General features: G+C 36.7%; 3 long non-coding RNA genes and 2 other non-coding genes across 6 annotated transcripts; 3 read left to right on the forward strand and 2 right to left on the reverse strand.

Moving 5' to 3' along the window:
- Positions 1 to 12,225: 12,225 nt before the first annotated feature.
- LOC120111056 lies at positions 12,226 to 15,664 on the reverse strand. Of its 2 annotated transcripts, none has more exons than XR_005512185.1 (2): positions 15,574 to 15,664; positions 12,226 to 15,471 (listed from the first exon to the last, which is right to left on the reverse strand). It is a non-coding gene; the product is annotated as an uncharacterized LOC120111056 (long non-coding RNA). The 2 variants fall into 2 exon arrangements; XR_005512186.1 differs by having other exon boundaries at positions 12,226 to 15,490; positions 15,574 to 15,663.
- On the forward strand, positions 12,630 to 12,715 carry LOC120111249. The gene has a single exon (XR_005512326.1). It is a non-coding gene; the product is annotated as a small nucleolar RNA R16 (small nucleolar RNA).
- On the forward strand, positions 12,820 to 12,901 carry LOC120111251. The gene has a single exon (XR_005512327.1). It is a non-coding gene; the product is annotated as a small nucleolar RNA R16 (small nucleolar RNA).
- Positions 15,497 to 16,198, forward strand: LOC120111058. The gene is made up of 2 exons (XR_005512187.1): positions 15,497 to 15,665; positions 15,718 to 16,198. It is a non-coding gene; the product is annotated as an uncharacterized LOC120111058 (long non-coding RNA).
- Positions 16,199 to 16,644: 446 nt separating this feature from the next.
- LOC120111059 lies at positions 16,645 to 17,484 on the reverse strand. The gene is made up of 2 exons (XR_005512188.1): positions 17,454 to 17,484; positions 16,645 to 17,259 (listed from the first exon to the last, which is right to left on the reverse strand). It is a non-coding gene; the product is annotated as an uncharacterized LOC120111059 (long non-coding RNA).
- Between the last annotated feature and the right edge of the window lie 3,745 nt (positions 17,485 to 21,229).

Below are 21,229 nucleotides of genomic sequence, written 5' to 3' on the forward strand. Positions count from 1 at the left end.
TGAGCATATACTCAGATATTTCTCCCCCTTTTTGACAACATCAAAAAGGTTGTAAAATAATGAATCATTAAGCACAAGGTTAATGGTACTCAAATATTTCTTTTCCTTATAGTACTCTAATTTTCAGTTAATGCATGTTAAATTATTGCAAGTATGAATCATATAACTCAAGGCAATAATGTCAGAATAAGATTAATTAGCATAGATCAGAGCCAATTAAGATGATTTCAGAGCAAATTATGATGAAAACACATCGAATGTGAGTCCAAAGATAGTTTTCAAATCAAGTACAGGTGGAATCTTTCTTAAGTTAATTCAAGAAGTACCACAAATGATATTCAAGAAAAGCACGAATGGAAATCTAATCTCTCTTCAATAATAAGTATGAAAGCTTGTTCATTTAAGATCTTTTGCCCAATATATTAAGTATTTTAGCAACTTGAGAGCAATTTAGCTAATTTTTAGAGTATAAGAGGAATATATTAAGTATGATTGCAAAGTTCTTTTATGGTGTAAACATATTGTGGCATAAATACCAAAACATGAATTTATGCAATTTATGATATATCTTAGAGCATACATAAAATTCAAAGCTTTGAAGGTTCTTATAAAGACTTTATTCCTTTAAAAAAGAAGCACATTTTGGTACATATAATAATGAATTGGCATAAGAACTCATTAGTGAATTCCAAAAATAGGTTTTCTAAGAGATACTCAAGAAAATTAAACACATTATTCTCCCCCTTTTTCAGTAAGTTAGAGGCTCTTAAGATCAACTGTTTGAATTGTAATTTGGTTCATGATATATGCATAAGATATATTAACCAAATAACAAGCCTCAAGGTGTATCATTAAGATTTTCAGATTTAAATTTCAGATGATACATATTGGAGAGTAATAGGATCACTTTTTATTTAGTATTCTTTCTCTCTCCTTTAGTTATAGATTTATGCGATTAAGTTCCATAAGATCTCTCCTTCTGAGATTTTCTTTCGCCCCCTCAATTGATCATTCCATTTAAGAGTTTAGAATTTGAAGATAATGTTCAATAAAATTGTCATTTAAAAAATATATTGTCTATAAGTTTTAGCTTATTTTTATAAGACTCAATGTTTGAGATAAGACAAAATTTTGTCAAATTCCAGATGATACCAGAACTCATCTCAAGGTATAAACTTATTATATAATTAAAGCAAGTCTTGCAATATAAGGAGGTTCATCAAAATCAATCCATAAAAAATCAAGGTATGAGATACTGAATATCTAAAGCTCCCCCTCAAAAGATGCATTCTTCTTTAATCATTCTTTTCTATTGTTGAATTTCAGAGTTTAATGATAAACGTGAATAAAAACTGAAATTCTATGATATCGAGAATGTAGAGTAATCTAGCATTATTCAAAATTTGTAGCAATTACTCTTTCTAATCCTTCAAGAAAAGTTATGCTTTCTCTTAATCTTAGAGAAAATGTATAGAAATATTAATCAGAAAATGATTCATTTCAAGCTCAGTTTCTTTCAAAAGCATTTACATTTTCTTTCTTTTAAGAATCATTTGAGTGAGCTGAAATATTTCTAGCTTTAAGATCATTCACTATATATATATATTCTGATGGAAGTCTTTAAGAATGTAGGAGAGAAAAATATATAGATGATCATTGAGGTATATATATATTTATAGAACTCAATTTCTTAATCATAGTTTTTCAGCAATGTATACATGAAACACAATAAATCTTTTTAATATGAAAATAAAATCATATATTTAGAAATTTTTATTTGCAATCAAGATCATCGAAAGACACATCATTTAGACCAATATTAGTACATTTTAACGATAAGAAAAGATATGTTTCGGATGCGTATCGAGACAATCAATCAAGGCGTCAAAATTAATTCTGTTTCTCTCATGTTAAAATTTTCATTAGAAATCATATTGAGTTATTTTCCTAAATGACGCGATCATTAAAGCATATAACTAAGGTTACAAAGATGTAACGATATAAGCATTTTTAGGTTAAGTTTAAGCTTTTATACAAAATCAGATTCTGAATTTTCATAAGAATTTCCAAGAAGGCTTTCAAAATTGTAATTTGAGATATGTATCTTCCACATTGTAGCTCATCTTAAATCACTAAGATTGAAAACACATATTTCAATAACATTAGAGCACTTTCAGAATCTTTGTATTTAATATTGAGTTTTGGTATAAATTAGAATATTATATACCAAGGTTAGGCAAGTTGAATGATAAAACAAACTCAATTCATTTTGCCTATATAAAGGTATACTTCTCTTCTCCTTTTTACAGATTTATTCAACTTTCAGATTGTGAATGACAATGACAAATCTGAAATTTCTTTTCAATAATACCAAACAAAGATTTTATGTAGTATTTCAAACATTCAATCAAATTATCCAAGCATGGAGCATTGCAAAATATAGAGAACCCGTAATTCAAGACATCATGCCACATGCAAAATATATTATGTGTTAAGTCATGCATTAAAATATTAAGAACAAGCATGTCAAGGATCAAAATCAATTCTTTTCAAATAAACTCCCCCTATTTAAATATAATCTTGCATTGATTTCATCCTTAAAGTGTGTTTTCAAGTGATTAAAAAATTTGACTTGATTCTTCTTATATATTTTCATTTACTTTGTCTTTCATTTTTACTTTCTTATGCTCTATACTCTATTTGCTCCCTATCCGGTGGAGTTGGAAGGGGCACGAGGTACTACCACTAGCCTCCCTCTTGTGCCGTCCCTAATATACCCTACACCGAATAGTTGGGTCAAATAGTGTCGGGTACTACCACTAGCCTCCCCATTGGCACCATCCCTATGATGAGCAATATAGAAAGGTTAAAATGTTCACTTCAAACTCTCCCTGTTCAAGTGTAATTAATTACGGATTTTATCCCTTTCACAAGTCTCATAAATGTGCCAAATATATTATGCTTGTTTTGCTTTTCCTTAAGATTGAAGTGTTTGCCTTTACTTAGATTTTACTTCTCTTGAATAATATCCATTTTCTTTTCTTTATCTCTCTCTCTTTTTGTTATTCTCAAGTAATTTACATGAAAGAGCAGAATAAAGAAATAATCTTATGTATCATATAGATGTATATCATGCAAACAACATTTTCATTGTGCTCAAGGATTCATAACTTCTCACAAGTTATTTTTCATCAAAACTTTAAGCATATACTTGTGTATTTCATGGTTATGATATAGGCAAAAAAAATAATTTAGTTTGGGCAAACCATGAAACACTTTCTAAAAGTATAAGTCAATCAATACATATATAGACATGATATCAATAATTAATAATTAAAGAATTTAATCATGCCATAATAAGATTTAAGTTATTGACTTTGCTCAATTAATTTATGAGAGAGGTATCTAGAATTACCAATTCATTCTGCATTCTTCAGTCAAATACCTACTAGATTTCTTATGTATGAACTTTTGGCTGAAGAAGGTCCTCTCTCTTGTTTGCATGTGAATGTTTATTGTATCTTACATGGAGATATCCTTCAAGTTGAAATCTCTCACTTTTTTGCTCAAGGATCCTGCATAATTAACAAAATTCTTTTCTTTCTTGAAGGAAAGTCATTAGTTTCTTCAACATACAAACCATTCATCCAACATATTTTTAACTAGGTGACTCAATATAAGATATGACAATAGTTGAATATTGAGTCACTTTACTCAAGAGATTGCCTAAATATAAGCAAGCACATATCACTTGAACTAAAGAGATAGTTTCATTAATCAAGATGGTTCAAGAACAAGCATGTGAGGTAATAGGAAGATTTATCAAGGTCAAATCAATTTCTTATTTTCAAAATCAATTTAGTTTAGATTTTATTTGCTTAAGATAATTATCAATAAGACACGCTAGCTAAGTTTTAATCAACTTATCTTAAACAGTTGTTTCTATCAAAATTCAGATTATGATTTATTTGTTATCAATAAAATATGATTCATTAAAGTTAGATTGAAGTCTTGCACGAGGGCACATAATGAGCATACAATCTGGTCTACTAGCTGTATGATAAAATAATTATTCTATCATGCTTCAATACAGCTTTAAAACAATAGATCTACTTTGCTCATCCTTTTCAAATTCTACAAGATGGGGTCATAGTCATATCTTCTTCATGCCAATCTTCTATAATAGTTTTCTTGTGGACAAACTTTGGTCAATGAAGATCCCCTTTCTTGTTTGTCTTAATTTGGAGTTTAAGAGAAGATGTTAATTCATTCATCATACATATTTCAAACTCACCTTGCATGAGCTTAGTAAAATCTTCATATAACTCTTCATTAGTAGAACCAAAAATGATGTCATCAATGCATACTTTGAGCAAATAAGATATCACAAATTCTTCTTTTTGATGTATAGATTTATCATTATTGCTGTTTATCAAAAAGTTACTCAAGCTTTTATATATCATGCTTTTGATGCTTGTTCCAAATCACATATTGCTTTATCATATATGTAATGAGTATTTTTAAATAATGTGGTTATTTTACATAGATCTTTTCTAATGAAATAACCATATAGGAGCGCATTCTACACATTCATTTGATAGAATATAAAGCTCATAAAGCAAGCAAATGATAATGGTGATCCTAACTTCTAATCATGCAAGAATTTCATCAAGATCTATTTCATCTTTTCTTGATTTAGTCTTTTAGTAATCATCAATTTTTCTTCATTAAGTACATTTCTGAAAAATCCAATTTGGTTCTAATTATTAACAAGTTTTCAGATTGTTATATGTAAAAGATTGACCATATACATATATAATTTGATTTTAGTATTTTGATAATAAATCATTAGTCTCATAAAGAATAAAATGAATTGATATTTCTACAACTAGAATCTCTTCATGAATGTTCTATATGCATTGCTTGATGAATGATATCCAAAGATAGAAATATCTTTATCAGATTTGGCATTATTTTCATAAGAACATATCAAGCATAACATGTACGACTGAAAAATATGAAAGATATGCAATAGTTCATTTTCTATTTTTCAGAAGATCAAAAGAAGTTTTCATCAAAAATAGATATAATAGAAATCATATGTATGACAAGCAGTGATGATAGCTTTTAACAAAAATCATTTAAGTAGATGACTATCATACACCATTGTCTTTTTCATTTCTTCAAGAGTTCCATTAACACTATTTTACTTAAGGTGTCCTTGGTGCTGAAATAATTAAATTTAATATTATTTTCTGTATAAACTTTATCAGGATTTTGGTTTTCAACACTGTGCCATGATACTCTTTATCTTCACAGTTTGGAAACCTTTTTCATTTGAACCACTTTTACAAGATTTAGCAAATACAGAAAATACTTCAATTTTATTTGCCAAGAACAAAACCAATGTAAGCTTTTGAAAACTTAGTGATGGAAACAACATCCTTAGATTTAGAAGTTGATTCTTGTTTGTTTCCTTAGTTAACATGCATAGCAAACTTTGACCTTTCAAAAGATAATCTAAGTAAGCCAATGGCAAGGTCTTTTGAGATTAAGTACATACTAGTATGAGTTGATTTTATAGGCCAAAGATGATTTCTTTAATCTTGGTATTTATAGTGCTTATATTCAAAAGCATACCAAGTACACATTATTATGTCTATGATCAATAAAAATAATACCATGGATAAAAACTCTCAATCGAGCATATAGAGAATTCATAGAGTTATTCTTAATAAATTGATTAATCATTTAGCAACTTATCCAACAATAAGTAAAGTATAACATAGAAAGATGGAGTGATTTGGATATTTTTTTTTTCATACCAAAAATATCACTTATATCACAAAAATGATTAATACTTGCAAGTTATGTTTTAATCAACTAATAAAGTAATTTCAATACGAGAGGATGCAATAATTACTTATTTCATTATTTCTTTCATTTAAATCATTCTTCCTAATTACATTTTAAATTCAATTCTTTAACACATGTCTAGAGCACCCATTGTTTAGATAACATCTTTCATTAGAACCTTGGATAGCTAGACATATTTGCTGAAAAATAATCATATTTTCAACTTAGGAACCCAAGCTCTTTTGGGTCCTTGTAGGTTAGCTATAATTGTTCCTTTTGGAACCCATATTTTCTTAATAGCCATTTTGTCCATGAATTTACAGATTTTAGGATTACAAGGGATGTATTTCTGTATCCTCTTGTTGAATTTAACAAACATAGATCTAACATGAGTAGTAGATAAACTTTCAGTTTTCTGTTTTTGCCTTTTAGGTTCATCAAATTTGTAATGTATAGATTTAGGAACAATAGAAGAGATTTTACTTAGCTTTTGTTCCTGTTTATCAGTATTATAAGAATCTGTTTTAGAATAATTAAAAACTGTTTTAACCAACATATTTTTGAAAGATTTTTGGGTGTACCAAGGTTGATATCCTAATCCAACTTTATCAAATTCAGCTCTTTGATTATTTATCATTAGGTTCAATTTTTCAGAGCTGTAGGTAAATCTTTCAACAACAGGTTTTAATGCGTCAACTTCTTTAGTTAATCTTCTGTTATCTTCTGAAAGTAATTCATTGTTTTTCTTAAGTTTATCATGACTTTCAGTGAGAAGTTGATTTCTTTGATTTATTGTTGATTTTCTTTAATTAAGATTTCAGTTTTACAAGTTAGTTTCAGTTTTTCATCTATTAGAATTTGATTTTCATTCTTCAAGTTCTTGTTCTTACAAATAAGTTTCTTATATTCTAAATACAAATCAGAAAAGGCATCGTGAAGTTCATCAAATGTAAAATTGCTTTCAGTTTCAGCATGTACCTCATGTGCCATGAAGCATGGATTTGCAATATGATACTGCTCTTCTTCTACACATGATGTTTCAGATTTGTTAGTGCATTCATATTTGTCTTCAAGCATATTCCATATTTCTTTAGCAGTCATGCAAGAAGATATGCAATTAAACTCATTCCTATCTAATGCACAATATAATAGGTTCATGGCTTTTGAATTTTGTTGAACCATTTTCTCATTATGACTAGTATTTGTGTGTGTTCCATTGACTATAATGCTTCATAAATTATAATCAAGTGATTGTATGAAAATGCGCATGCGTGCTTTCCAATGTGTATAGTTTATCCCATTAAATAGTGGAGGTGTATCAATTAATTGTCCTTCTTCTAGAAAACTATCTATTTGAGTTGTCATGATCTTTGGCTCTTGATCGTAAGATCAATAATTAATCTTAGAGCACCTGCTCTGATACCACTTGTTGCCCAGTAGATACAACCCAAGAGGGGGGGTGAATGGGTCTTTTAAAACTTTTATACTACTTCTAAAACTTTTCAATTAATTATGCTAAGTTATATAGATGCACAGTGGAATTTAAACTTAGCAACAGTTTGATTTATTGAATGAGACTTGATTAAGTAAATTGAATATGCTTGCAACTAAAGGATGCGCGGATAAGCGTTAAGCAAGCAATTTATCTAAGTAAGTAAGTGAGCAAGTTAGACAATGACAAAAAGCATCACAAATACAACAAACATATAGTCGTTCGGTGCACCCCAGCACCTACATCCACTCCCCAAGACCTCTTGAGAATTTCACTATAATCCTCCAGATTACAGCCGGTTGTTTTACAAGCTCACAACCCAACTTGTTGTTGTGCGAGATCACAACGAACTCGGTCAGTTTTCACAGGCTCACCGACTAGAACCAACCGATTGTTTTCACGGGCTCACAATCCAACCCAGTTGGTTTTTCCAAAGGCTCACCAACCACAACCTTACAACGATTGTTTTCCGGGTTCACAATCAACCCAGTTGGATTTTCCCAAAGGCTCACCAACCACAACCTTACAACGTTGGTTTTCCCTTTGGCTCACCAACAAACCTTAACACCGTTGGTTTTTCCTTTGGCTTACCAACAAACCTTAACCTCTTGATTCAATCCCTTGATTGAATCAAGTTACAAGATATTAGACTAAGAATTTAAATCAAATACAAGCTTCTTAACTAAGCAAATATAGCAAATATAAATAAATAGAGTAAAGAGAAGCCCTCAAATGAGTTTTGAAGATGAAGGAGCTCGGCTTCTTCTTTACTTGACCCTCCTCTGATTTGGCACGAAGTAGAGGATCACCGAGGCAGCACACGGATGGAGAGGAAGCTTTGGGATTCACTTGGTTGCTCTTCTTCTCTCTATTTTTCTTTGAATGGCCCTTTTGTGCTTATGGGAGATTTCCCTTGTAATCTCTTTGAAATCTCTTTCCTAAATGTTATTTTCTACTTCCATACCTTCTCCTCTAGCTCTCCTCTTGATTTTATAGCTTTTGATGGCGTGGAAACAAAAACTAGCCGTTAGAGACAAAAATAGAGCCGTTATGACCCGTCTGCACATTCTGACAATGTATCCGTTGGGCTCGGAGTCGACTCGCGCGATCTGGAGTCGACTCGGCTGCTGCAGGAGTCGACTCGTGCTTGACTGGAGACGACTCGGCCACTGTTCCAAATTTAAATTAATGTGCATGCCTTGTCCTAGAGTCGACGCGGACCAAACTGGAGTCGACTCGCCAATAGCTGGAGACGACTCGGGCACTTGGGGGTCGGCTCATTCTCAGGAATCCAGAGGACATACTTTCTGATTTTCTTCCTCGAGTCGACTCGGATTCTCTTGGAGTCGACTCGGCTCTCAGAGCCCGAAAACTGATCCTCTGTCTTTGGAGTTGAACTGCCTCGGAGTCGACTCGGACTTTGCGGGAGTCGACTCGGCTCTCAGTGTCCGAAATTATCTCTCTGACTTTTTGCCTTGCTTTTCTCTGGGAGTCGACTCTTGCACAATTAGGAGTCGACTCGCCTGACTTCGGAGTCGACTCGTGGTCCTCTGGAGTCGGCTCGGTTGCAGGGTCTAAAATTCTTTGTTCTGTCTTTCCTCTATTACTCTTTTGAGTCGACTCGAAAACGTTGGGAGTCGACTCGGCATGTATCGGAGTCGACTCGAGAACTATTCTTTTGAATTTTTCTTTAGAATTTGCTCCTCCAACTTGAATACTTTAAACTTGAAACTTGGGCCAATAAATTGTAGCTTTCTTCCAACTTTTCTTGAGAGCTTTGGAGGCCTTCTTGTATTCTTCCAACTTGCTATATTCCTTGCAAAATAAATATCTTTCTCCTTGCAACACAAACATTAGTATTTATACTTCAAGGTTTTGTGATCATCAAAATCAATCTTTAAATCAATCTTTGGGTCATCAGAATCTAAATATAAAGGGTTAGCCAATGCTACCATCGATCTCATCTGGATCCAACATTTGCTTCATTAACTTGGTGTCTACCTCTATGATTCACCAGTTCTCCAGTGTGACAATCTTAGTGTTGTCTTTCTCACCACTAATCCAACATTCTATGCCTGCACCAAACATGCTGAGATTGATTTTCATTTTGTTCGTAAACATGTGGCTCGCCAACAACTTCGAATTTGTTTTATTTCCTATGCAGATCATTACAAAGGGTCTCTCCGCTTAACGCTTCACTTCTTTTTTATCCAAGCTCATGGTTCGTGAGTTGGCCCATTAACTTATAAGAGCGTATTGACCTAGTTAGGGTTTATCTCAACCGTGTGGCCTATGCCAACAACTTCTTTTTTTGTTGTTCTGCTTATTGTAAAAATGTCTGCTCATTGTGTTTCCATTTTAACCATATGCAGATTGCACGAGCAATTCCATTTTGTACTTATCTTTTTAAATATGCATCTACAAACTCTCTTTCAACATGAAGAGAATCAAATCCCATCGTTGTCCAATATTTTAAAAACTAGACCAATCGGGTTGAACCGGTGGAATTGTCAACTGAGTGGCATCTGAGCTAGATAACCGCCTAAACCTGGATTGCCACAAAAATTGGTGCATTTTATAAGATTTATTTTAGACAACCATTGAACCACCATCTTGTTCAAATCATCTGGGTTCAAGGGAACCAACCAATTTTCAAACCGAATAAAACTTTATCATTTAGGTAATTAGGATTTGATTGAATACTTTATGTTTGTCACTTTGCTTTGCTTCTTCCCTCTTTGAACAAGACTCTTCTCTCTAGTATCGACATGAATTTTTGGATGGTCGATGGAAAGCAGCAAGAACCTTCCTCAATAAGCATCACACCTCGAGCTAAGGCTTGAGCCCTCTCCCTCTTTTTCTTTCTTCTCTCTAGTAGCCACTCCCTTGTTTTCTCTCTTTCGCTCCCTTCATCATTCTCACCTTGAAGCTTGGTGATAGGCAAAAGATAGCAGCAAGGAACCCTCCCTTTCTCTCTTCCCCCTCGCCTTAGTCACCCACGCCAAACATCGTGGTATGTCGGCAAGCATCAACAAGTAGGTTCTTCTTGCTCTCTCTCTCTATATCTCTATCTCTCTGTCACCCTCTCTAACTCCACCATGCTTACTAGATCATGGTACCAGACCAACAATTGCCAACAATTTGTCCCTTCCCTCCCCTTTTCTTTCTCTCTCTCCCTCCCCCCACCTTCCCACCTTTTCCCTTCCCCACTGGCCACCCTAAGTCTCTTCTAAGCCTTCAGTTCCTCACAATCATAGTAGTAACAACCTGATAACTATAACGATGCAGTCCGCTATCCCTCTCCCCACCCTTTGCTTTCAAAATTTTTTACATCAATATGAAAGTCTAATTCTCACACTCTTAATGCCCTCCCCTTCCTGAACTCCCTTGCCAATGACGGCGGCGACGTCATCTCCCACCACTCTTCACTGCAATAGGCGTCCCCTCCTTGGTCGTACCTTTCCTCATCAAATGCCAAAAGCTTCTTCCGTCCACTTGCTACTAATCTTCTGTTTGATTTATTGCAATAGGACTGCAGTTTTATTGTGTCTCATCGAACATTATGGTTGCCTAAAAAGGTCCAATTTTACTCTATAAAAAATTGAGAAAAAGAGGAATCCTAGAACTTTTAGAGACATGAGTTGTCTATGAGCAACTAAGTATTTTTAAAAATGATACTAACAAATTTCAATTTATGTAAGCAAGTTTTATGAAAAGCTTGAGAAGGTTCCTCATGAAACTTACTTTTTACATTCCATGAAATATCAATTTTCCAAAATTCACTTGTTAAACAACCTAAAACTATTTCAACAATGCATGCATATTTTATTTCATACTTTTCTAAATATATATATATATATATATATATATGATTTTTAAATTTAAAATATAAATAATTAATAATTAATATATTAGATGGAATGGGTTGACTTAGATTGATCCAACGGATGATTTAATGATCCTTGACCAAGCATCTTTTTCAAGTTACTAGTCGTTCCAATTTTTAAAGTAGTGTGTCAAATATAATAATAAATATCATAAATGGCTCGAATTGAGTCTTTATTCTTTTTATTAAGAGAGTTAACACAAATACATAAATTTTATTCGTCAAGCAATATATGCTGCAGAGACAGAATGGTACCTACAAAAAGGTAAAACTAGCTTGCTAAGATGTGCAGAGTATAATCTTGTCTCATAAGAAAAAATAAAAAAATAATAAATAACTAGATTGAGCCATCTTGAACGATTTTTCTAGTTACTATTCTTATTCAAAATGTCTTATTCTATTATTTTGCTTGAAATATTTTAGTATAGGTTATTTAGAAGTGTAAAAGTTTTTTTTTAAAAAAAAATAAAAAGCTAAACTAAAACCAACCCTAGCCAACAAAATTTGGAAAAAAAAACAAAACAAAACAAAATTGACTTCTGCCCAATGGGAGAAGGATCATGTGCGCCTTTGGGTGTCGATAAGGCAGCACAATCTGGCCCGTTTTGAGCCCAAAAATTTGGAGCATCATACCACAGCCCAGTACTTCCTGGTCTTCAGAATGCTGCTGGATACCCTTGCATCGAAACCCTAGTTCGTGTTTTAGGCCTCCAAGGGGGGAGCCCTTTTTAAACCCCTGCCGAACGCCGCAGCCTCCCATTCCTCTCCCTCTCCTTCTTCCTGTGTTTCTTTTTCTCCATCAAAAATCTCGATTCTTCCTTCGTGTATCTATTTCTCTTTCTTCTTCTTCTTCTCCTTCTAATCTTTTGCACTCTCGATGACGAGATTCGAAGCAGACGGGCGGTCAGAAACTGATGCCATGTTGAATGTCTGCAATCTCTGCCTTCCTTGTTGTTTCAAGGAGCGCAGCTGAGAGATCGGTATTTCCTTCTTTTTTTTCTCTTAACTTTTCTTATTTAATTTCATATAAAGTGTTTGTTGATATGCTATGATGAGGATGCCGAAAATTTTCTATGTCTGGACATCTGATATCTATTTTGTGTCTTTGATTAAATACGCATCTTCTGAGCTATCGATTGACACCACTTTTTAATCTTGTAATAGTTTTTTTTTTTTTTTTGGTTATATAAGCTTTGTAGCAAAGGAATTGCACCAGTTACTCTCTTCTCAGATGGTTTATTCTTTGTCTGGGGAGATATAACGGGTGCAGAGAGCTAAATGGTTGGCTTACCAGCCCAATGCATAATACTTGGTTGCTCTGGTGTCAAATGGTCCACTCGAAATTCCTATTTTTTGCAGCAAAAAATTCATGTATTAAGAACAAAAATTTGTTAAGTTGGCAAGTGATGTGATTGCGAAATCTTATCCTACACACCGAAATGTCGTGTGGACAAAAACTCCGCTTATTATCTGATGCCCCTTTTCTAACTACCGCACTTTTGAGTCATGTTTTCATTAGTTTTACTCGGTATGCTAACATTTTTACAAGATTGCAAGCTTTGGAATTTGTTTAGGATTCTGGAGGGATGGCAATTCATGCAAATATCTTATCCTACACACTGAAGTGGTTGTGTGGACTTACACTCCGCTTATTATCTGATGCCATATATGATTGTCCATTTGGAATATTGGATCAAAAGTTTTCTTCTATAGTTGTTTTTGCAACGGATTATTCTTCTATTTTTTTTAACTTTTTATCGATTTTAGCCTTGTCTTCATCATTTGAGTCTTGTTAAGTGTTTCAGAACTGTGTTTCTCCAGAAACAATCTCCGATTATTAAATTGTTCATTAATGCACACTTGCTGTTTAGTTATTAGTTTATAGTCATCTCTTGGTTGGCAGATCCTAGCCGCAAGAAAAGCTCTTTTCATGTCCGGATTTTTTTTTGGGTAAAATTCTACAAAAAGTTTATTTTTTAAGTTGGAAATCTCTATCTTAAAATAGAGAGAGATTTGAAGAAAAATTGGTTAGCAGATACCTCTTGGCATCATTTCTCCTCCCCTTGTTTAACTATCTAAATTAGACACTCCTTTCTCTGCTTTCTCTCCAAACATTTTTATTGGAAACTACATTGTTGGTGGGGAGTTATCAGCCATTGAATCTTGATGGTTGTGATGGATTGGTAGCAATCTCCCTCATGAGTTTGTATAACATTTATATACTTTTCTGGTTAATAATTAGGTTACTGCATATGGATTATGAAAAGCTTGAGAGATCTATCCTTAATATTTACATTGCACTTCTTTTTTGTGCGCGTGCTTTGTTTTAACAAAGTAACCATTCTTTGCCATTCTTTGAGGTTTGATTTTTCAGCTGTGATGACGAAGCTGAATTATAGGTCTTGGCATATGAGGCTGCTCTATGATTTGATTATTTCTTCTGAGCACACTTATGCTTTTGCATTTGATTATACTTTTGTATTTGTTTGTGTACTTTTATTTAGGGTGCTGAAAAATGGAAAAAGGACTAGTGCCCTTGTGCTTAGAGTGTTGTTTTATTGTCGTTAGTTTTATTTCACTTGGTTTTGGTTTATGATGTTGTCTTTGTATAGGGAAACAAAGGTAAACTAAAGAATTGAAAATACTTGCTCGCCTTCTAACTGCAGTTGAATTTTTGTTTGAGCCACATTTTGTCTGAGTCGGTTTCTTTTTTTTTTTGTTTCTGTTTTTGTGTTCTACTCCAGCCCCCTGCACTCGCACATAGCATGTGCTGAAAACTAATTACATAGCTTAAAAAGACTAATTACTGAATGCGAGTCCATGGACCATTAGCAGACCAAAGATTACTAGTTGTTACCAGAAACTCCTGTCTTAGTATTTTCCTTGGGCGCATGTTATTCCACGCATCTGCGCATGAGGTGCGCTAGGTCTCTTATTGAGACCAATTCACAACTTTCTCTTCCACGACTGGTACCATTTTTCTGTCACTCTACCTGTATTTTTGTGGTCCTTTCTTCACTCCTATGATGAGGGAGATCTCTCTTGGCATGCCGATTCTCCAGGGACGAAGCTGAGCACTCAAGGCATAAGGGTGGGTTTTTCAGTTATTATTAATGTGCTCTTCCAACACCGGTCATTTGAAAGCAGGTGTTTCATAAGGGAAACAAAGGCATAAGGCCCTTCCATCTTTCATCATCATCCCAATGTCATGAATCAAGGGGTGGTTTGTATTGTCACCCCTCGACCCCCTCTGAATCCACCTGATAACCGTGGCCAAGTCGCCCTCTAGAATGATCGAACTGGTGCATGACGCCGACCTGCCCAGGCAGCTCGCAGCTTTGCCCCTGAAATCGATGTGTCAAACAACAGCCACCTGTTGCCACTAGGGGTAGCAATCGGGTCGGGTCAGACATAAACAGGTCGGATCATATACAGATCGGGTCAGAAAATCATAAACCTGAACCTGACCTGTTTATTAAACAGGTCAGAAATTACAACCTGAACCTAACCTATTTATTAAACAGGTAACCCGACCCGACCCGTTTAATCTGTTTAATAAACAGTTAACCTGTTTGCCCAACCCATCCTAACTTGATCTGGTTAACTTGTTTGTCCAATCCGACCCGACCTATTTAACCTGTTTGCAGTAATTAAAAAAATTAGTTGAAAAAAAGATTGCTTGCCCCTTTTTGTTTCCTTTAGGCTTTAATTTTTGTTTCCTTTAGCAAAGTATATCACATCTGAACAATATGCATGGTTACCAACATAGATATAGGACTGCCTGCATCTTAAACTTTCTTCTGAACTTTCATGTTTTTTTTTGTTCACTTTTTCTTGGCATACCAAAAGCACTAGAATAAATTAGCTCTAGCATGCAACAGAATGTTAAACATGTGCAGACATTAGACATTGCAAATGTTTGGAAGTGATAATCTGCAGAGTTGAGTTAATAACTGCAGCTTAAATAAAAGGAGAACATCATTGCAGCAAAGTGCAAAAGAGTGCACATATGACACAAGGTTTGAAACCTTTTACATATATCTGTAATTCTGTATAGGAATTTTCATAAGTCAAACCATGTAGCAACATCATGGTCTGAGAGATAATAATAAGAATGGCCACGAAGCAGTAGTGCCTCCAAATTATCTTCATCTTGTTTAAGTATGTATCCAGTCTCTGAAATAGCACTTAAGTAGTCTTTCAATGTTAACAACAATTTCACCTTGAGAATTTTTGCCTGCAAAGGACACGCTTCACTGAAATAAGGTTGCAGCTTATTGGTACAATCTCTATCTAATTTAACAAGCACAGACAAACATCGGTAATCCATAAATGGTACCCGTAAGCATCCTGGAGAAAAGACAAGGACAATTTTGTCAATATAATCCAAAGCTTTTGAAAATCATGAAAGGCATCTGAGATACATGAGAGGTTAGTGAAGCAACAAATGTAAATCATGAAAAGCATCTGAGATACATGAGAGGTTAGTGAAGCAACAAATGTAAATCATAAGATTTAGAGGCACAGAAAGTGCTGAAACAACAATATGCAGTAGAGACCCATGGAACACAGTTTAGTTTGCTTTATGAGAAGAAGCAACTCACATAATATGATAGAAGAAAGAAATGTAGTGGACCAGTAATATACAGAACCTACCCCAGTGACACTAGCACATAGCATGTAATCCACACCAGAATCTTAGAAACAAAGTGACCAAACATAACAAGTTAAATTGATTTGACCGAGGGACACAAATGGCATAACAAACAAACAGCATGACAAGCCTAAATTACAATAGTATAACCACAATGAATCAAGAAAACAACAAAGATAAAAAATGAAAACAACAAGACACAACAATAACTAAGGCGACACTTATCCATAAAATTGAGATGGTCTCTGTTAATGCAATAAGGAGCAATCCTTCAGCAACATCTATGCATGGAAGAGGTCCAAAAGACAGAAAAAGAAAAGATTTCACAGAGGGAATTACTACTATAATATTATCTGCAAGACACAAAGAATAAACCAAAGGCCAAACTTAAGAACTTTCTCAGGGGAAAAAGGAGCCAGATTTAACAACAACCAACAAAATCAACCTCCACAAATACAAGTTTCAAAGACCATGCATGTTGAAGAAAAATCGACCAGCAACCACAAGGCGGTATGGAATTTCATTGATCTCTGCTCTCAAGGAATAAACAAAGCAGTACTTCAAATCAAACAACAGATAATGTTCTCACATAGTTGATAGGTCAGCTAAAGGATTTAGTGCTATCCTTGGGATAGCAATATGCTCAAGAAAATCCCGTATGACACTTAAATAATATCAAATGGAAATTAAAACCCCGTCTTGTGCTCATGCTACCAAATCTCTGAAAATTCCAAACAGTGCCAGGCAAAAAGCACACCTTTTACCAAATTAGTATTACAGTGCGGACATTCACAAACATGAGGTAGATGATAAGCTTATTTAAGATCCAAGTAAAAGGACTTGCTTTCGGCAATAAGAGAGATCCAGCTAATTCTAGGAGCTTCCACCTGAAAGCCAGCAAATATATTTATTAATTTAATAAAAAGAAGTCGATGAATAGGATCAGCATTTTTTTAAAAAAAACAGTATCTTGGTCATTTTATCAAGTTGTCAAAAAATAAAAAAGCAAATAGTCGATCTTCTTAAATCCTTTCTGAATGCTACTACGTTGGAGGTTGAAATCAAATGTATGGATTTTAAACTCGGGTGAAAAAATAAGTAACATTGCAATATTGCATATAAAAAGAGAGAGAAAGAAAATCGAAGATTTAACTCCGGAAAATGGATGGATGAAATCACCTCTCCTATCCAAGAAACGGTTCTCAACTCTATTTTCTGGGCCGATCCGCCATCCGATCTGACGATCCTAGGGTTCCAAGCTCTCACTCCACCGAAGAAAGAAGCCGGAATCGGAGAACACCGAGGACCAGAAGAGCAACAACTTCACAAAGAAGGAAAAAAGGTAACGAAGCTCTCACTTCATCGGAAGAACTGCTGATCCAAAAGAAAATCTTCAGAACCTTGTGAATAAAAATCTAAATCAACTGAGAAATCCTTGCGAAACTTACTTAACCTAGATCGATTGAAACCAAAAACAAAAGAAAAGGAAAATAAAAAATTAGGGCAGTAGCGAAATTATGAGAACATTAAAATACTAACCACGACGATCTTCCCCTCCTCCTAACCGCGGCGATCTTCCCTCCTCTCGGACTCGCGTGCTCGGTGCTTCCAACTCCAAACCCTCGCACGACACGGCCGCATGGCTGCACAGCGCACGGGGAATAGAAAAGGATTAGGGACCTAGGGTTTGTGAGGACTCCTAGTGATTATAAACCACCTGATCTTATATGGACGGCAGCAGCTCAATTACAATCTAAACGGGTTAAACGGGTCAAGACATTTAAAATCCGTATCCGACCCAATTAATAAACAGGTTAAACGGGTCAACCTGTTTACGACCCGAACCTGTTTATGGCGGTTTGAACGCGGGTCGGGTTGGTAGGTCGGGTCATATTTTGACACCCCTAGTTACCATCCTGGAGTGCAGGCCTCGTATGACAAAACCTGCACCGTCCTGCACCTTGAGGAAACTTGGGGGTGGGCACTCTCAGGTGAAAAACACCATCTGAGGAGGTGTTCCGAGATGTCAAAGGTCTATCTGTAGAAAGGATGGGCCTGAGCTTCGTGGCCTGTGCTCGAGCAAGCTCCGCAAGAAACTTCGGTGACACCCTGCACTCACCGAGAGTACGAGCGTTCCTTGCCAGCCAAATCTAATTAGTTGTGCAAGTCGCTCTAATAGCCTCCTGACAAGTCCTCGAACTGGCCAGCCACTATCGTATCACCTAAAAGAACTGTAGCCTCGCGTCCAAGCCTCTTGCAGGATTCCGTTCCACTGCCATGTTGACCTCACCCATGTACACTGGAAAAGCACATGGTCCACCGACTTCTCAGCTGCACACGTCCCACACTCTGTGGGGATCCTCCAGCCACGCCTGCTCGGCACTGCTCTCGTCGGAAGGTGGTCCCAAAACATCTTCTATAAGAAGAGGGCTACCCGCGGGTGGAGTCCAGACCTCCAGATCCAAGTACAATCCGACCCCCGCTCATGCTCTGGCTGGATAACACGAGAGAGGTCTTCCAGCCTGACACTGGCCCAGCTCGAGGTACCCCATACCCTAACATCCAGCCCTGCACATCCTGGTAACAGAAGGGACCGGATCCTCGCAGCTAGGTGTACCCCGAATAGCTACCGAAGTCTAGCCTCATCCCACTTTGCTCCATTTGCTACTAGGAGGTCGCAAACCCATAGCTCCTCTACTGCCTCTGTATCAACCATGACCGGTCAACACCTCAAAGGAAGGGTGTCCATCCATGGCTCGCTGGTCACATCAATGCTTCGACCGTCACCTATCAACTACCTGGTGTTTGCCGATGCGGTCAGCAGGTACCTTTCAATCTCGCACCACATGAAAGAAACTAGGCGACCCTTTGTGCCACCTCTGGGATCCCTCGACCATATCTAGCTGCCATCACCTGACTCCAAAGACTATGTGGCTCAAGCATAAACTGAACCGCGTGCCGAGCGATGAAAGCCTTGTGCCTCTCCAGAATAGACTGCACCCCCAGACCACTCTCGCTGGTAGGAAAGCAAACCTACTCCCAAGCCACCAGATGCACTCCGTGGCCTCCACTGTGTGTCCTCCATAAGAAGCTTCGAAGAAGACACTCGATTTTCAACAAGATCATCTTCGGCACCACAGTATTGGCCATGAGATACATTGGTATGGATCCCAACACTGATCTGATCAAAGTCAATCTCCCCATCATGGATAGGAAAGACGCCCTCCAACCTACTCTGAACCTGCTGCACCAGGCCCGAATACTCTGCCACTCGTAGCCGCTGGCCAATGATGGAAAATCTCAGGTAGGTCAGCGTCCTCTCCTGCTCTGGTATCTGCAGTATCCCTCGAATTTTCTGTCGAACTCTGGTCTTCATGCTGGGGCTGAAAGTGATAGCTGACTTTAGAAAGTTCACTCTCTGGTCAGACGTCGCGCAGTAGTCCGCCACCAGCCTGCGAAGAACCCGTGCCTCAGCAACTCGTGCCCTGGTCAGGAGAAGGCAATCATCAGCAAAAAATAAGTGGGAGAGAGGTCGGGCCCCTGGTGCTGGAATATAGGCCTCCAGCTTTCGGCTAGCGCAGACTCTCTGCAAAGCACGTGACAAAATATCAGCACAGATAATAAACAAATATGGAGATAAATGACATCCCTGTTGCAACCTCATGGTGGATTTGAAGAATGATGAAGGTGTGTGGATATGAGTTCCAAGTATTTTGTTGCCAGTGCTATGGGTTTTGGCGCTAATGCCAGCCCTCACTTACCCACAAAACAAAATTAAAAAAAAAAAAACTCATATCACAAGATAAAATATTTCAAGATTATAGGCGAGAATCGCAAGCCTTTTTAGCAATATGCTTTCCATTATTTTAAGATGCTTCAATGTTGCTTAATAAATTGATGTATGGAAAATTTAATCGGATAGGTAATGACAAGTTTTTACTCGAAGATGGCATTTTTAGCAATATGTTTTTCTGTTGCCGTAGAATTCGAATCGGGGTTGGAGCGTAGCTTGAAATGATAGGGTTGGTTGAAACCGAGCTGGACAAAGAGATGTGTTGGAGTTGGACTCCTTTAGATTGGCTTGCAAAAAGTTCGTTTGTCGGAGAGTGTCCAGCATAGGACCCTTCACTAGTGGTCAAGTGGTGGTAAGTAGTATGGCCTTGGCGTTGATGGCCTACGGCATTGATCGTGCATCGAATGTAAAGCTGCTGCAACAGCCTATTGCTGTCAGGACTGATAATCTTTGTTGGCACATATCGATTAGCTCCTTGGTCAGAAGCGAAATTGCTCACCACGATTGGTTGACTCTTTGGTTGGGATAGAAGTCACCTATCTCGGTTAGTATCAAGGTTGTCGAGATTGTCTAGTCCGAGGGTGAAGTGTCTAATATTTCTTCCATCACTTCCTCCCACTCACTTTTGAGGTCGAGTTACATTCTAGTTCGGGCGATGGAGGTCAAGTTGTTATCATGATCGAGGATAGGGCTCTCATCATGAGGCAATAAATGTATCGATTGGCCTTCTTAAAGCGTCACAGGATATAGACTATTTTGGAGTGCAATTAATGCAGGGCTATTTTGAGACGCCATTACTCTGGTGATTTTGGTGAATCGGTCGCACCGTATCCCAAGCTGACACATGCCTCAATTTGCTTAGGTAGCTAAACTGATGCTCTGATTAGCACCGTTCACACCTCTATATGTGGGTGGCATCTTCCTTTAATTTATACTTTCTGCTTCATTTGTTTCTCCGCTCGAACCCTGAAGTGTCAAAGCTTCCCGTGTGGTACTCTGGCGAAGTTTCTTATCTTCGGCTTGAGCATCCTTCTTATTCTCTGATTTCTAGTAGTTATCTATTTTCTAGCTGCTTGACCTTCTTCTTTTGTCTTCTTCTTCACTTCCTTGTCTCTCTCTTTATTTTCTCTACCACCATGAACAGAGATGAGGTTATCGCCTCAAAGGGGACTTGTTGTTAGGTCATTCTTCGCAGGCTTGGTAATTGTCGTCTTCGGCTGAGCTCGAGGTCCGATCAAACCCAAACTGCAAGGTGTCTATCCTCGCATAAGAGGAAATGGACCTCCCTCAAGCCTAGCATTTCATTCCTTTCTAATCTTATCTTCATTTTTTCAGCTCTTGCTGCCATCAAGATCGACCTCGTGTTAATCTGTCAAAAGAGGAAGATGAATAAGAGATTAGCTATGCCTGTCGAGAGTAAGCCCCCCCGAGGGAAAGGGTTGAAGGGGGGGTCCTCCTTAGCCCCCACTACCAAAGCGACCATCAAGGTCACTGGCGAGGCCTCGGTTCCTGATGTCTCCCTCGACGTCCCTATACTATGGGGGAACT

The sequence above is a fragment of the Phoenix dactylifera genome, chromosome 6 (genome assembly GCF_009389715.1).
Source record: "Phoenix dactylifera cultivar Barhee BC4 chromosome 6, palm_55x_up_171113_PBpolish2nd_filt_p, whole genome shotgun sequence".
NCBI lineage: Eukaryota > Viridiplantae > Streptophyta > Magnoliopsida > Arecales > Arecaceae > Phoenix > Phoenix dactylifera.